General features: G+C 40.3%; 1 non-coding gene across 1 annotated transcript; it reads right to left on the bottom strand.

Annotated features, from left to right (window-relative positions):
• Nucleotides 1–4,520: 4,520 nt before the first annotated feature.
• Nucleotides 4,521–4,613, bottom strand: LOC136154940 (small nucleolar RNA SNORD116). The gene has a single exon (XR_010660635.1). It is a non-coding gene; the product is annotated as a small nucleolar RNA SNORD116 (small nucleolar RNA).
• Between the last annotated feature and the right edge of the window lie 6,514 nt (nucleotides 4,614–11,127).

Genomic DNA, 11,127 nt, shown 5'->3' with positions numbered 1-11,127 from the left:
GATCCAGATTCCCCTAGAGTCAGTCCCTCCCATCAGAAGGCTTCTACAAGCATCTTATACTTAGCCATCAGAGGGCAGACAGAATGTAAGCCACAATCACAGAAAAGTAACCAAACTGATCACATGGATCACAGTCTTGTCTAACTCAATGAAACTATGAGCCATGCCCTGTAGTGCCACTCAAGACAGGCGAGTCATGGTGGAGAGTTCTGACAAAATGTGGGGCACTGGAGAAGGGAATGGCAAAGCACTTCAGTATTCTTGCCTTGAGAACCCCATGAACAGTATGAAAAGGCAAAAAGAGATTCTATGATGGCCTACAAGACCTTTAGAACTAACAACAACAACAACAACAAAAGATATCCTTTTCATCATGGGGACTGGAATGCAAAAGTAGGAAGTCAGGAGATACCTGGAGTAACAGTTGAGTTTGGTCTTGGAGTACAGGATGAAGCAGGGCAAAGGCTAACAGAGTTTTCCCAGGAGAACGCCGTGGCCATAGCAAACATCAATTCTACACATAGACATCACCAGATAATCAAAACTGAAATTAGATTGATTATATTCTCTGCAGCTAAAGATGGAGAAGCTCTGTAGAGTCAGCAAAAACAAAACCCTTACATGACTGTAGCTCAGATCATGAACTCCTTATTGCCAAAATCAGACTTAAATTGAAGAAAGTAGGGAGTACCACAGACCATTCAGGTATGACCTAAATCAAATCCCTTATGATTATACTGTGGAAGTGATAAATAGATTCAAGGGATTTGATCTGATAGACAGAGGGCCTGACGAACTACGGACAGAGGTTCATGACATTATACAGTAGGTGGTGATCAAAACCATCCCCATGAAGAAGAAATGCAAAAAGGCAAAATGTTTGTCTCAGGAGGCCTAACAAATAGCTAAGAAAGAAGAGAAGCAAAAGGCAAAGGAGAAAAGGAAATATACATATATCTGAATGCAGAGTTCCAAAGAATACCAAACAGAGATAAGAAAGATTCCCTAAGTAATCAGTGCAAAGAAACAAAGGAGAATAGTAGAATGGGAAAGACTAGAGATCTCTTCAAGAAAATTAGAGATATCAAGGGAATATTTCATGCAAGTCAGTCAGTTCAGTCGCTCAGTCATGTCTGATTCTTCCTGACCCCATGGACTGAAGCATGCCAGGCCTCCCTGTCCATCACCAACTCCCAGAGTTTACACAAACGCATGTCCATTGAGTCAGTGATGCTATCCAACCATCTCATCCACTGTCGTCCCCTTCCCCTGCCTTCAATCTTTTCCACCATCAGGGTCTTTTCAAATAAATCAGTTCTTCACATCAGGTGGCCAAAGTATTGGAGTTTCAGCTTCAGCATCAGTCCTTCCAATGAATATTCAAGGCTGATTTCCTTTAGGATGGACTGGTTGGATCTCCTTGCAGTCCAAGGGAGTCTCAAGAGTCTTCAACATTACAGTTCTTCAGCATTCAACTTTCTTTACAATCCAACTCTCACATCCATACATGACTACTGAAACAAACAAACAAACAAACAAACAAGCAAAAAAACAAAAAAAAAAAAAAACAAAAAAAAAAAACCATAGCTTGTGACTAGACGGACCTTTCTTGGCAAAGTAATGTCTCTGCTTTTTAATATGCTGCCCATGTTGGTCATGACTTTTCTTCCAAAAGCAAGCATCTTTTAATTTCATTGCTACAGGCAACATCTGCAGTGATTTTGGAAACCCCCAAAATAGTCTGTCACTGTTTCCATTGTTTGTCATGAAACGATGGGACTGGATGGCATAGTATTAGTTTTCTGAATGTTGAGTTTTAAGCCATCTTTTTCACTCTCCTCTTTCACTTTTATCAAGAGGTTTTTTAGTTCTACTTCGCTTTCTGCCACAAGGGAGGTGTCATTTGTATATATGAGGTTATTGATATTTCTCCTGGCAATATTGATTACAGCTTGTGCTTAACCTTTTAGGATTTGAAATGAAACTTTGAGCCATGTTGTGTAGGGCTACCTAAGATGGACAGATCATCATGGAGAGTTCTGAAAAAACGTGGTCCACTGGAGAAGGGAATGGCAAACCACTTCATTATTCTTGCCTTAAGAATCCCATGAATAGTAGGAAAAGGGGACACTGAAAGATGAACTCCCCAAGTCAGATGGTGCCCAATATGCTACTGGAGACCAGTGGAGAAATTTCATGCAAAGATGAGCACAATAAAGGACAGAAACAACATGAACCTAACAGAAGCAGAAGATACTAAGAAGAGGTGGCAATAATATATAGAAGAAATATACAAAAAAGATATTAATGACCCAGACAACCATGATGGTATGTTCACTCACCTAGAGCCAGACATCCTTGAATCCAACATCAAGTGGGCCTTAGGAAGCATCAATACAAACAAAGCTAGTGGAGGTGACAGAATTCCAGCTGAGCTACATGAATTCCTAAAAGATGATGCTGTGAAAGTACTTCACACAATATGCCAGCATATTTGGAAAACTCAGTAGTGGCCACAGGACTGGAAAAGGTCAGTTTTCATTCCAATCACAAAGAAAGACAATGCCAATGAATGTTCAGACTACTACACAATTGCACTCTTCTCACATGCTAGCAAAGTAATGCTCAAAATTCTCCAAGCTAAGCTTCAACAATACATGAACCAAGAACTTCCAGATGTACAAGCTGGATTTGGAAAAGGCAGAGAAACCAGAGATCAAACTGCCAACATTCCCTTGGATCATAGAAAAAGGAAGAGATTTCCAGAAAAATATCTACATCTTCGTTGTTGACTACAATAAATCCTGTGACTGTGTGGATCACAGCAAACTGTGGAAAATTCTTAAAGAGATGGGAAGACCAGACCACCTTACCTGCCTCCTGAGAAATCTGTATTCAGGTCAAGAAGCAACATGCAGAAAAGGACATAGAATAGACTGGTTCCAAATTGGAAAAGGAGTACATCAAGCCTGCATATTGTCACCCTGATTATTTAACTTATATGGGGTGTACATCATGTGAAATGCCAGGCTGGATGAAGCATGAGCTGAAATCAAAATTGTCAGAAAAAAATATCAATAACCTCAGATATGCTGATGATATCACCCTTATGGCAGAAAATTAATACCTAAAGAGCCTCTTGATGAAAGTAAAAGAGAGTGAAAAAGTTGGCTTAAATTTCAATAATCAAAAAAACTAAGATCATAGAATCTGGTCCCATCACTTCATGGCGAATAGATCAGGAATCAATCGAAAGAGTGACAGACTTTATTTTCTTAGACTCCAAAATCAGTGCAGATGGTGACTACAGCCATGAAATTACAAGTCGTTTGCTCCTTGGAAGGAAAGTTATGACCAACCTAGACAGTATATTATAAAGCAGAGACATTACTTTGTCAACAAAGGTCCATATAGTCAAAGCTATGATTTTTCCAGTAGTCATGTATGGATGTGAGAGTTGGACCATAAAGAAAGCTGAGCACTGAAGAATTGATGCTTTTGAACTGTGGTGTTGGAGAAGACTCTTGAGAGTCTCTTGGACTGAAAGAAGATGAAACCAGTCAACCCTAAAGTAAATCAGTTCTGAATATTCATTGGGAGGACTGGTGCTGAAGCTGAAGCTCCGATAGTTTGAGGAAGCTCCAAGAGTTCATGATGGACAGGGACGCCAGGCATGACGCAGTCCATGGGATTGCAAAGAGTTGGGCACAGCTGAGCAACTGAATTGAACTGAACATAGTATTTCAATATTATAACAATTAATAGGACTATTTTGTGGCTGACATAACCCTGGGTACAAGACATGGAAAAATGACAATAGATAATAAATTTTGTCTATCTCAAAATGAGGTCAAAGGCGTAAGAGTATTGAATTCTATGTGAAGTTAGACTTCATGGACAAAGTAACATTTCTACTGGGTCCTGAAATATAAATAAGCATTTGGCATGTTAGAAGCATTCCAGGAACATGAATTGGAAACATGAATTTAAACATAGTTTTCTAAATATGGTATGAAATATTATATTATGAAACATTTGCTGCTGTTGCTGCTGCTGTTTAGTCACTCAGTTGTGTCTGACTCTTTGCAACACCTTGGACTATAACTCGCCAGGCTCTTCTGTTCACTGGATTATCTTGGCAATAACTCTGTAGTAGGTTCCCATCTCATTCACCAGGGTATCTTCCCCAACCAAGAATCAAACCCGCATCTCCAGCATCTCCTGCATTAGCAAGCAGATTCTTTATCACTGAGTCACATGGGAAGCCCATTATGAAACATTCAGGAAGCCTCTAATTTCTCAGCTGAACTGAAATGTAAGTTGCAAGGAAATAAGTGATATAGGATGGTATTGGAGAAAGTAGGTAGGAGAATTGATTTGCCTAAAATCATACATTTAGTAAGTGGAAGAGTGATTATTTAAAATTTAGTTATCTCAGGCTCTAAAAACTATAATTTTCTACCACACTTGTGTTTTATGATGACTCTTTTTTTTTTTTTTTTTTTTTTTTTCAACGTGCTGGACCTCAGTTTCGATGAGGAGACGGTAGTGAGTTTTCACTCATGTTGTTCAGATTTTCCAAGGAATGCATGAGAGGGTGTCGTCATCGATCGATGACTCTTTTTTTTAAAGGCAGAGTTTTCTGAATTTTTTTTTTTTACTTATATGACAAAGGTCCATATAGTCAGGGTTATGGTCTTTCCAGTGATCACATACAGTTCTGAGAGCTGGACCATCACAAAGGTAGAACGCCAAAGAATTGATGCCTTCCAGCTCTGGTGCTGGAGAAGACTGTGGAGAGTCCCTTGGACAACAAGGAGATCAAACCAGTCAATCTTAAAGGAAATCATCCCTGAATGCTCATTGGAAGGACTGATGCTGAAGCTCAAGCATTTTGGTCACCTGATGGGAATAGCTGACTCATTGGAAAAGTCCCTGATCTGGGGAAGATTGAGGGCAGAAGGAAAAGAATGCATCAGAGGATGAGATGGCTGGATGGCATCACTGATGCAATGGATATGAACTTAGGCAAATTCTGGGAGATGGTTTGGGACAGACAGGAATGGCATGCTGCAGTCCATGGGTTCAAAGAGACAGACAGTTCTGGGCGACTGAACAAAAAAACAAAATTTTTGAAAGGAAATCTTACACATATATAAAATATAAGATTTACTGTGCATTGATTGAAGTAAGGGCTATGCATGGCAACCCCTTAGATGCCTCTGTGTCCAAATCTATTGCTTCAGTAAGCACTCTTTTTCCTCCTAACAATTTCCCCATCCCACACACATTATGAAAAATGTTTTATGGGAGACCAGTGGAGAGAGTGACTAATTCATTATGGAGAAGTCATAGAACAATTTATAATGGGAGGTGACACTCTACCTGGACCTTGATTGAAAAATAGACCTTCATAAGACACAGAAGAGAGATGTAGAACTGCAGACGGAATAGAGGAAGAAAATGATCATTATAAAAGAGTGTCTTGCAAGAAAATTACTAGAGCTAATAAATGAACACAGGAAAGTTGCAGGATATAAAATTAACACACAGAAATCCCTTGTATTCCTATACACTAACAATGAGAAAACAGAAAGAGAAATTAAGGGAACAATTCCATTCACCATTGCAAACAAAATAATAAAATACTTAAGAATAAATCTACCTAAAGAAACACAGAAGCGCGCCAGCTCCGACAGATGGCGCAAAAGCATGGCCCTGAGGAGCTACCCCTCACCCAAGGTCAGGTGTGGCAACCAAGAGTGCCAGGCTGCTACAGTGCAGGAGTGGCCCACAGGAACTTCCCCACATCCGAGGTCAGGAGAGGCGGCCAAGAGGAGCTGCCCCACATCCGAGATCAGGGGCGGCCGCCGAGAGGGGCTACCACACACCTGAGGTTGGGGGCAGCAGCCGAGAGGAACTACCCCATGCCCGAGGTCAGGGGCCGCGCCCGAGGAGCAACCCCACCTCCAAGGAATGGTGACTGTGTGGGTGCAGGAGGGCCGAGGGGATCTACTCCATGTTCAAGGTTATGAGGGGCGGCCGTGAGAACATACCCCTCGTCCAAGGTAAGAGAAACCCAATTGGGATGATAGGTGTTGCTAGAGGGCATCAGAGGGCAGAGACACTAAAACCATAATCACAGAAAACTAGCCAATCTGATCCCATGGACCACAGTCTTGTCTAACTCAATGAAACTAAGCCATGCCATGTGGGGCCACCCAAGATGGTCAGGTCATGGTGGAGAGGTCTGATCAAATGTGATCCAGTGGAGAGGGGAATGGCAAACCACTTCAGTATTCTTGCCTTGAGAACCCCATGAATAGTACGAAAAGGTAAAATGATAAGATAGTGAAAGAGGAACTCCCCAGGTCGGTAGGTGTCCAATATGTTACTAGAGATCAGTGGAGAAATAACTCCAGGAAGAATGAAGGGATGGAGCCAAAGGAAAAACAATACCCAGTTGTGGATACGACTGGTGATAGAAGAAAGGTCTGATGTAATAAATAGCAATATTGCATAGGAACCTGGAATGTTAGGTCCATGAATCAAGGCAAATTGGAAGTGGTCAAACAGGAGATACCAAGAGTGAATGTCGACTTTCTGGGAGTCAGCGAACTAAAATGGACTGGAATGGGTGAATTTAACTCAGATGACCATTATATCTACTACTATGGATAGGAATCCCTTAGAAGAAATGGAGTAGCCATTATGGTCAAAAAAAGAGTTTGAAATGCAGTACTTGGATGCAATCTCAAAAATGACAGAATGATTTCTGTTCATTTCCAAGGCCAACCATTCAATATCACAGTAGTCCAAGCATATGCCCCAACCAGTAACACTGAAGAAGCTGAAGTTGAATGGTGCTATGAAGACCTACAAGACCTTTTAGAACTAACACCACAAAAAGATGTTCTTTTCATTATAGGGGACTGGAATGCAAAAGTAGGAAGTCAAGAAACACCTGGAGTAACAGGAAAATTTGGCCTTGGAGTACAGAATGAAGCAGAGCAAAGGCTAATAGAGTTTTGCTAAGAGAACACACTGGTCATAGGAAACACCCTCTTCCAACAACACAAGAGAAGACTCTACACATGGACATCACCAGATGGTCAAAACTGAAATCAGATTGATCATATTCTTTGCAGCCAAAGATGGAGAAGCTCTATACAGTCAGCAAAAACAACACAGGGAGCTGACTGTGGCTCAGATCATGAACTCCTTATGTCCTAATTAAGACTTAAATTGGAGAAAGTAGGGAAAACTACTAGACCATTCAGGTATGACCTAAATCAAATCCCTTACGATTATACAGTGGAAGTGAGAAATAGCTCTAAGGGACTAGATCTGATAAACAGAGAACCTGATCAACTATGGACAGAGGTTTGTGACATTGTATAGGAGACAGGGATCAAGACCATCCCCATGGAAAAGAAATGAAAAAAGGCAAAATGGTTGTTTGAGGAGGCCTTACAAATAGCTGTGAAAAAAAGAGAAGTGAACAGCAAAGTAGAAAAGGAAAGATATTCCCATCTGAATGCAGAGTTTCAAAGAACACCCAGGAGAGATAAGAAAGCCTTCCTCAGCGATCAATGAAAAGAAATAGAAGGAAACAACAGAATTGGAAAGATTAGAGATCTCTTCAAGAAAGTTAAAGATACCAAGGGAACATTTCACAGAAACATGGGTTCAATAAAAGACAGAAATGGTATGGACCTAACAAAATCAGAAGATATTAAGAAGAGGTTGCAAGAATACACAGAAGAACTGTACAAAAAAGATCTTCATGACCCAGATAATCACGATGGTGTGATCACTCGCCTAGAGCCAGGCATCCTGGAATGTGAAGTCAAGTGGGCCTTGGAAAGCATCACTAAGAACAAAGCTAGTGGAGGTGATGGAATTCCAATTGAGCTAATTCAAATCCTGAAAGATGATGCTGTGAAAGTGCTGCACTAATTATGCCAGCAAATTTGGAAAACTCAGCAGTGGCCACAGGACTGGAAAAGGTCAGTTTTCATTCCAACCCCTAAGAAAGGCAACCCCAAAGAATGCTCACACAACCGCACAATTGCACTCATCTCACAGGCTAGTAAAGTAGTGCTCAAAATTCTCCAAGCCAGGCTTCAGCAATACGTAAACTGTGAACTTCCAGATGTTCAACCTGGTTTTACAAAAGGCAGAGGAACCAGATATCAAATTGCCAACATCAGCTGGATCATCGAAAAAGCAAGAGAACTCCAGAAAAACATATATTTCTGCTTTATTGACTATGCCAAAGCATTTGACTGTGTGGATCACAATAAACTGTGGAAAATTCTGAAAGAGATGGGAATAAAAGACCACCTGACCTGCCTCTTGAGAAACCTGTGTGCAGGTCAGGAAGCAACAGCTAGAATTGGACATGGAACAGCAGTCTGGTTCCAAATAGGAAAAAGAATACATCAAGACTGTATATTGTCACTCTGCTTATTTAACTTATATGCAGAGCACATCATGAGAAACGCTGGTCTGGAGGAAGCACAAGCTGGAATCAAGATTGCCAGGAGAAATATTAATAAACTCAGATATGCAGATTATACAACCCTTATGGCAGAAAGTGAAGATGAACTAAAGAGCAAATTGATGAAAGTGAAGGAGGAGAGTGAAAAAGTTGGCTTGAAGCTTAACATTCAGAAAAGTAAGATCATGGCATCTGGTCCCATCATCTCATGGGAAATAGATGGGGAGACAGTGGAAATAGTTTCAGTCTTTATTTTATTTTTAGGCTCCAAAATCACTGCAGATGGTGATTGTAGCTATTAAATTAAAAGATGCTTGCTCCTTGGAAGGGAACTTATGACCAACCTAGACAGCATGTTAAAAAGCAGAGACAGTACTTTACCAACAAAGGTCTGTCTAACCAAGGCTATGGTTTTTCCAGTGGTCATGTATCGATGTGATATTTGGACTGTGAAGAAAGATGAGCGCCGAAAAATTAATGCTTTTGAACTATGGTGTTGCAGAAGACTCTTGAGAGTCCCTTGGACTGCAAGGAGATTCAACCAGTTCATCCTAAAGGGGATCAGTCCTGGGTGTTCATTGGAAGGACTGATGCTGAAGCTGAAACTCCAATACTTTGGCCACCTCATGCGAAGAGTTTACTCATTGGAAAAGACCCTGCTGCTGGGAGGGATTGGGGGCAGGAGGAGAAGGGGCTGACAGAGGATAAGATGATTGGATGGCATCACCGACTCGATGGACATGGGTTTGAGTAGACCCCGGGAGTTGGTAATGGACAGGTAGGCCTGACGTGCTGCGATTCATGGGGTTGCTAAGAGTCAGACACGACTGAGTGACTGAAATGAACTGAAAGAAATAAGAGACCTATATATAGAAAACTTTAAAACACTGATGAAAGAAATCAAAGATGACACAAATAGATGGAGAAATATACCATGATCATGGATTAGAAGAATCAATATCATGGAAATGAGTACACTGCCCAAAGTAATCTATAGATACAATGCAATCCCTATCAAGCTACCAAAGGTATTTTTCACAGAACTAAAACAAATGATTTCACAATTTGTATGGAAACACAAAAAACCTCAAATAGCCAAAGCAACCTTGAGAAAGAAGAATGGAGCCCATTATACAGAGTGAAGTAAGCCAGAAAGATAAAGAACATTACAGCATACTAACACATATATACGGAATTTAGAAAGATGGTAACGATAACCCTATATGCAAAACAGAAAAAGAAACACAGAAGTACAGAACAGACTTTTGAACTCCGTGGGAGAAGGTGAGGGTGGGATGTTTCAAAAGAACAGCTAAAATAATATTAAAAAAAAAAAAAAAAAAAAAAAAAAGAACAGCATGTATATTATCTATGGTGAATCAGATCACTAGCCCAGGTGGGATGCATGAGACGAGTGCTCGGGCCTGGTGCACTGGGAGGACCCAGAGGAGTCGGGTGGAGAGGGAGGTGGGAGGGGGGATCGGGATGGGGAATACGTGTAACTCAATGGCTGATTCGTGTCAATGTATGATAAAACCCACTGAAATGTTGTGAAGTAATTGGCCTCCAACTAATAAAATAAAATTTAAAAAAAAATAAATAAAAATAAAATAAAATCAAGATCTGTATCATAAAAAAAAAAAAAAAAGAGAAAGAAGAATGGAAATGGAGGAATCAACCTGCTTTACTTCAGGCTATACTACAAATCCACAGTCATCAAGACGGTATGCTACTGGAACAAAGACAGAAACATAGATAAATGGAACAAAATAGAAAGCCCAGAGATAAATCCATGCACCTGTGGACCCCTTATCTTTGACAAAAGAGGCAAAAATACACAATGGAGTAAAGACAATCTCTTTAACAAGTGGTGTGAAGACAACCGGTCAAACACTTGTGAGAGAATGAAACTAGAACACTTTCTAATACCATACCCAAAATAAACTCAAAATGTATTAAAGATCTTAATGTAAGACCAGAAACTATAAAATCTCCTAGAGGAAAACATAGGCAAAACACTCTGTAACATAAATCATAGCAGGATTCTCTATGAATCACCTCCCAAAGTAATGGAAATAAAAGGAAAAAAAAAAAGAAACAACAAATGGGACCTAATTAAACTTAAAAGCTTTTGTACAATGAAGGAACGTATAATCAAGGTGAAAAGACAGCCTTCAGAATGGGAGAAAATAATAGCAAATGAAGCAACTGACAAAGAATTAATCTCAAAAATATACAAGCAACACCTGCAGCTCAATTCCAGAAAAATAAACGACCCAATCAAAAAATGGGCCAAAGAAATAAACAGACATTTCTGCAAAGAAGACATACAGATGGCTAACAAATACATGAAAAGATGCACAACATCACTCATTATCAGAAAAATGCAAATCAAAACCACAGTGAGGTACCATCTCACACCAGTCAGATTGTCTGCTATCCAAAAGTCTACAAACAATAAATGCTGGAGAGGGTGTGGAGAAAAGGGAACCCTCTTACACTGTTGGTAGGAATGCAAACTAGTACAGCCACTATGGAGAACAGTGTGGAGATTCCTTAAAAACCTGGAAATAGAACTGCCATATGACCCAACAGTCCCACTGCTGGGCATACCCACCAAGCAA

This window comes from Muntiacus reevesi, chromosome X (assembly GCF_963930625.1).
Source record: "Muntiacus reevesi chromosome X, mMunRee1.1, whole genome shotgun sequence".
In the NCBI taxonomy this organism is placed as follows: domain Eukaryota; kingdom Metazoa; phylum Chordata; class Mammalia; order Artiodactyla; family Cervidae; genus Muntiacus; species Muntiacus reevesi.
This window is presented reverse-complemented; position numbering and strand designations above follow the sequence as displayed.